We start from the raw sequence: 7,123 nt of genomic DNA, 5'->3' as shown, positions 1-7,123 counted from the left end.
TGATCTAGTAGAGAGGGAGGCTAAGTTAATTATAATTCTTGGAGACAATTCTACTCATCCTGTAAAAAGTTTTGGCTCTGTTAAGTTTCAACTAAATTCTTGGGAATCTGTTCTATTGCATGATGTCATGTATGTACCAGGATTAATGAAGAATCTGGTATATGTATCTACATTGGAAGACAAAGGGATGATGGTTGCCTTCATCAAAGGTAAAGAGTTATCTTGGATTGTTGATTCATCTATGCAAGATGCCTTTACACTAGGATCGAGATTTGAAGGACTCTACAAGGTCACAGGAAGACCTCTCCTTGCATTGGCTCATAATACAAATTACTTGAGCGAATTATGGCACCGCAAACTAGCTCATATTCACTATTATTCATTTCTGAAATTGAAGAAATTGGTCTGTGGTATTCCCGATGTTCAGGCTCAACATGATGGATTCTGCTCAGGTTGTGAAAGTGGAAAGAAAACAAGGGGACAATTTCACTCTAGTAAGAACAAAACTTATGACATTCTTCATCTCATTCATTTTGATATATGCGGTCTGATGCTTGTACATTCTATTGGTGGTCATATCTACTACATTACCTTCATTGGCGACTTCTCAATAAAGACATGGATATATTATCTTAAGCACAAGGATGAAGCCTTCGAAACTTTCAAGGAATTCTAAGCATTGATCAAAAATCAATTAGGTAAGAGAATTAAAGTCTTCAGGTCTGTCTTTAGGTCCGACAATGGAGGAGAATACATTTCAAAAGAATTCATAGCATTCTGCAAGAAAGATAGAATAAAAAAGGAAACGATTGTGCCATATACTCCTTAACAGAATGGTCTCGCCGAAAGAAAGAACATATCTATATTAGAAGTTGCCTGTGTTATGCTCCATGATCAAAAGATGCCAAAATTCCTTTGGGATGAAGCTACATCTACTGCGGTATATGTTTAGAATAGGGTGCCTCATCAAGCATTGGAAAACAAGACTCCTGAAGAAATATTCACAAGGATCAAACCTGATATCAACCATTTTCATGTATTTGGATGCCCAATATATTTTCATGTGCTGAAAGACAAAAGGAACAAACTGGAAGCTACTGGTAGAAAAGGTACGTTTGTGGGTTATTGTGAAAATTCTAAATCTTATAGAATTTATATTCCTGGTTAGAGAAAGGTCAAAATTAACAGGGATGTAACATTTGACAAAGATGCAACTCTTGGAAAATCAAGAGATATTCCTCCTCCTTCGCCCGAGGAAGAGAATGATTACCGAGATATTTTGGATTGTCCGACTGCACCTAAACCTAATATGATTGATGATCCCACAGAGCCTATGGATCTGTTAGATCCTCCTTCAAGTGATCCTCCCTCTAATAAGAGATCACCATGGCTCTGCGACACTTTACAGGATATTGAAATGAATGTCCCCATATGCAGATCATTCAAATAAAGGAAACAATATTGTAGGTATCAAGGATATGTTGTTGCAATGGGTACTATGATTCATGTCAAACCATCCTCATTCGAAGAAGAAGCAAAAGAACAAGTTTTGAAGGATGTTATGGCTAAAGAATATGAATCAATTATGAAAAATTATGTTCGGGATATTATACCTAGACCAAAAGGGAAGTCTATTGTGACTTCAAAATGGTTGTTTAAAATCAAGCATGGAAGTGATGGCATCATCGAGAAATATAAAGAAAGGTTTGTGGCTCGTGGCTTCTCTCAGAAAGAGGGAGAAGATTATGATGACATATTTGTTCTAGTAGCTCGATATACAACCATCCACTCTATAGTTTCCCTTGCTGCAAGTTAGGGATGGACTCTTCATCAAATGGATGTAAAGACTGCCTTCCTCCATGGCATGTTACAAGAAGAGGTATATGTTGAACAACCACAAGGATTTGAAGTGGAAGACCGAAAAACACATGTGTGCAGGTTGAAGAAGGAATTGTACAGTTTGAAGCAAGCTCCCTGATCTTGGTATGCACGTATTAACAACTACTTAATAAGATGGGATTCACAATAAGCAGTGTAAATCCCAACCTCTACTTCAAGGTAATCTAAGGTCTACCATTGATTCTGATTTTGTATGTTGATGATCTATTTTTGATAGATAGTGAACCTATAATGATCAGATGTAAGAGGAAGCTATCCTCTGATTTTGAAATGAAAGACCTTGGTCTTATGCACAACTTTTTGAGCCTTGAAGTGTGGCAAAAGTCTAGTGAAAATTTCCTCTCGCAAGGGAAATACATTGTAAAGTTACTGGAAATATTTGGAATGACTAAATGTAAATCCATGGTCACTCCTATGGAAATAAATTTCAATAAATTATGTGGAGATGTTGCAGGACCAGACTTAGAAAATCCATCTCAGTATAGATAATTGATTGGGGCTCTGATGTTCCTTGTGAACACCCATCCAGATATATGCTATGTAGTAAACACTCTGAGTCAGTTTATGACTAATCCCCACCAATCACATTGGATATCTACCAAACACATATTGAGATACTTGCATGGGTCAATTACACTTGTCCTGAGATATTCTGTAGGAAATGTTCAGCTTCCTAGATACATTGATGCTAATTGGGCTGGAAATAATTTCGACATGAAAAGTACATCCAGATGTTGTTTTAGCCCTAGATCTGCCATGATATCATGGATGAGAAGGAAACAAAATTTTGTAGCATTGAGCACACCCGAAGTAGAATACATTGCTACTAGCATGGCTAGTTTTGAGGCATTATGGTTAAGAAAGCTCTTTGGAGAGTTGTTCGAGAAGGTCCTAAACACTATAGTAATATACTGTGACAACAAAAGTGGGATCCATTTGGCATAAAATATTGTGTTCCATGACAAGTCCAAGCATATTGAAATTTGATATCACTTCATTCGAGATATGGTGCAGAGAGGAGCCGTCAAGCTCCAACACATATCAACAGATGATCAGATTGCAGATATTCTCACCAAGGCATTACCAAAGAGAAATTTCTCATTCTTCAGAGAACAACTTGGACTAATGGATGTAGCTCCTCTGGATAAGGCGCAGTGATGATCAAGGACGTTGAGCATACTCTTCCCACCCTACCTGAGCTCCCTGGCTGAGGAATTAAGATACAAGGCTCCTAGGGTTGAGGGATCATTGGACAATAGGGTGGTACCCTATCTGTTACCTAGGGTTGAAGAATGTTTCTCCCCTATATTTTTAGGGTCAGAGAATGTTTCTCCCCTCTTGGTATTTGTAGAGTACACCCTAGTTGACATCATAACCTTAAGCAGGCCAGCTTGATGGGAATACCACTCCTCGTTTTTTCCAACGAGTTGAGAGTGTACTTGGGGTGTACAACCCAAGTTGATTATGATGCAAGTGTTCTACCATTGATGGGAAGATCAGTAGGAAATAGGATGGGTTGAGATAACCTGATATGATTCTAGGTTGAGAGTAAGCTCCCCGATGAGATTTCAAGGTTGAGGGTGTACTCCCCTATGAGGAGAGTTATCCTATTTCTTGGTATGGGTGGAAGCTATTGCTCCCCAACATGGTTCCATGTTGAGATGTTCTCCTTGATGATGTACTCTCCGATGATGATTGATGATGATACTCCGGGTGGCAGCCTGATAATAGAGATTTCAAACAGCAGCCTGATGGATAGACAATGGTAGACTAAGCTCCCCTCTGGTAATAAATTCTTCTTCTTTTAGATTAGAGAAAGTTTCAGAAGTTAGAGTTGAGAAGAGATAGTAAATCATTACAACAACTTGAAAAGATGATGCAAAGATATGGATAAGTGGAATTATCCCTAGTTGAGAGGCAGTGTTAATTTTTGCAATTGTGGTAAAATTCCACGTTGGATAGTCAGATGACCAAGATTATGCTTTCATTAAATTCCTCTTTTTGAGAGGATCAAAATGGACCTAAAGATCACTTGATCCAGTCAAGCGGAAGTTAAGTTGTAAATTATTTTATTAATTCGTTCATTATGGAATGGATCAGCCCTAACCACTTGGGTAACTACTTGGGTCATTCTTAACCCCAAGTAAACCCTCAAACACAGCCTATAAAACGAAGAAGCCTCAAGCTCATTTGGGACACACACTCAGGTTATGTTTTTATTCTTTTAATTTGTCTTGGCTCGCATAGGTTCATCGGCAGAAGTCTTCATTGGGTCTGAGATCACAAGCGAAAGGTTCGCTCTGAGTTAGGGTATTTTGGATCTCGGTCACTGGCACATATCTGAAGTTTTTCGTCCATAGTTGTTGGCATAGAGTGGGTAAGAGAGAGAATTTGGCTTTCTGGTCGTTGGGAGGCAGTTCAGAGGAAGCAACTTTTCCTTCAGAAGGTTATGGTCCTAGGTCACTCGCTTCACGTAGCCCAGAGAGTGACTTTGCTTTGTCCGTTGCTTGGATAACATTACATGAGTGTGAATTTGCCTTGATCGATTGCTCAGAAGGCCTGGTAAGGGAGTGAATTTGGATTTTTGTTTTTCAGATCCATAGTCACAGGCACAAAGATCTCCTAAGAGCGAATTTTCTATTATAGTCGTCCGCATGTTGTCTTCATGACTGCGATCCTGAATTTTTCCACCGCACACAGGCAGTGTTGATGATAGTGACCCAGTTCAGATCTAGGGTTTTGACATCTTAGCATCAGTGATCTATGGATCCAGGTTTCTCTATTGTAGATCGATATATTTGAGTATCTCTGCTGCTATAACATATTTGTAGATCTGTAGATCTCATTTATTATTACCTGTTTTTGATTATATGTATTAGGATCATTGTACTCACTTTTATAACTTCTTATGATAATCTACTAAAGAAGAAGAATATTTGAAAGGGTTTCCCCCTTGTGGGGTTTTTCCCTGGTCTTGGACAAATATGTTGTCTCTTATGATTGTGTGTTGTTGTCTTCTCTATCACTGCTTATATTGTTCATTCTTCAGTTACATTTATGATTGATTATACTGCTAATAGTTGGATGCATTGTTAATGAAAAGGATAAATTGGACTAAAGTAATTGATACGGTATTGAAAAATTACAAAATTTAACAGAACCGAACTGAACTTGGAATGCCATCTGGAATCCATCACCATCCTTGAGGAATTTTCCATCTCCTTGTCTCTCAGGATTTACCGAAATCCAAAATGGATCACTAGGCCCTAAATCGAGACCAATCTCTTAGGATTTATCGCAATCCAAACCCAGATCACTAGGCCCTAAACCGAGACTTATCCCTCAGGCTTTACCGTGTATCCCACCAAAATCGGTCAAGGGATTCCTAGGCTTTTGGGAATGAACCATGAGACCACCTCCACCCCGGATTCTGAAATCCATCTGGCAAACCAAAGCTCAAAAACTGAAATAACATCCCAACATACCATGGAATCTTGAAAAAGGCTAGGTTAGGCTGAAATCACTATTATAAACCGACAAGACCATGCAACCGACAGCTAGAGAACCACACACCAATATGCAAAGCCATGCATGTCGAAAACAACTAGGAAATCACACATGCAAAAGGTTACCTGCAAGTATTCATGTTGAAGTTTCTTGATCATTCTTTCCTTTCCTTGTTCCTTGCTTGCTTTTCCTTTCCTTTTCATTCTTTCCTTTCCTTTCCCCAAACTAGAGTGCTCTTAGAAAACTCTAAGTGACCAAGAGAGAGAGAGATAATAATGAGAGAGCTCCAAACTTGAACTGGCAAAAGACATGAACTGATCCTCAGAAGCCTTTTTATGCATGAGGCCTCTAATTTATTATTTTTCATTATTTTCCTTCAATTTCCTCCTCACATGTGACCTATGACCTTTTACCCTCATTTTCTCCTAATTTCCTTTATTTTCATAATTAAATGTGCCAAAAATTCCTTTTTGCCTTTTAATGCCTTAGCCTTTTCCTTTGCCAATTTTCCTTAGCCAAAACACACATCTAGTGATGCCCACTAGGATATATTTGCCCAACATTCACCTTGGAATAAGTTTCCCTTAAATGTGGTCTTATTTTTCCTTTATTAAATTTTATTACATGAACTTTTCACCAGGGCGGTTACACCTACTCGGTTGATTACCTCCTTTTGGACCCTCTTGGATTTTGGAGGAATTAAGCACTTTAGTGGTAGTGGTTTCATTGGAATATATAGTAGTGGAACAATGAGGTAGTTCCTCCTTGCACGAGACACTAATAGGCCACCTTGTCCTATTGTGCATTGCTCCCTATGGAGAGGAATTGAACCCTTTCCTAGTTAAACCTAGGAACAAATTATCATCGCTTGGTTTTCCACCCTTGAAGGGATTAACTAGCCTTGGATGTTTGGAGAGATACATTAAGGGGGTTGGAGCTTCCCCTCCCCATGGATAACACAACTAGGTCCTCTCAGCGCTAACCATTCTTTCAAAGACATTATCAGGTTCATCCTTGGCATATGTGTGGTGGTGGATGATTATAGATATTCTTTTGATTTAGATGCTTTCCAGGATATTACTTTCATTAGTCTCCATAGTCTTATTATCATGCAAACCTTCACAAGCAAATATGCCTAATAATTTTAGGCAACCAATCATGTCACTTTTGGAAGCTTCTTCATTTTGGACTAGTATTGTTCTAGTCTCTGGGGTTGTCCCTTTTGAGTGTATCCTGCCACTTGATAGATTTAAACCTATGATTATTCCAAGACAAACAACACACAAAAAAATCACTCTTGGCCCACACAAAAATGGTCAAGAGCAAGGGTGAGTTCAGATGATAAAAAAAAATTTACATGCAAATTGTTACATCTCACAAAAACTTCATGTTTGGTCAACTAATTTTTGGATTGTAGCCCTTTTTACCTTTTAATTGCTATTATGAAAAATAAAACCAAATTATTGTAATGTGCATTAAATTTTTCCAGTTCTTTGAGATAAATTCACCTGCTAGGGGTAAAAGTCATAATAATTGGCTTGCATTAGCTTTTGAATGTTGTTCTTTCCTTTATTCTCTTATTTTTGTTGTTGTTTCCAATAGGCTTTCAAAATTCAACCAAGGTTTCCAATGAATTTGCCCTATTTTTTATCCCTCCAATGGCACATACTTCCTTCTAATCATTTGAATTCCAACATCTGATACATCTTGATGACAA

The sequence above is a fragment of the Pinus tabuliformis genome, chromosome 5_1, assembly GCF_031772625.1.
Source record: "Pinus tabuliformis cultivar Carrire ecotype Pingquan chromosome 5_1, CPIR1, whole genome shotgun sequence".
Taxonomy (NCBI): domain Eukaryota; kingdom Viridiplantae; phylum Streptophyta; class Pinopsida; order Pinales; family Pinaceae; genus Pinus; species Pinus tabuliformis.
The sequence above is the reverse complement of the archived record's forward strand: the minus strand, read 5'-3'. Positions refer to the sequence as shown.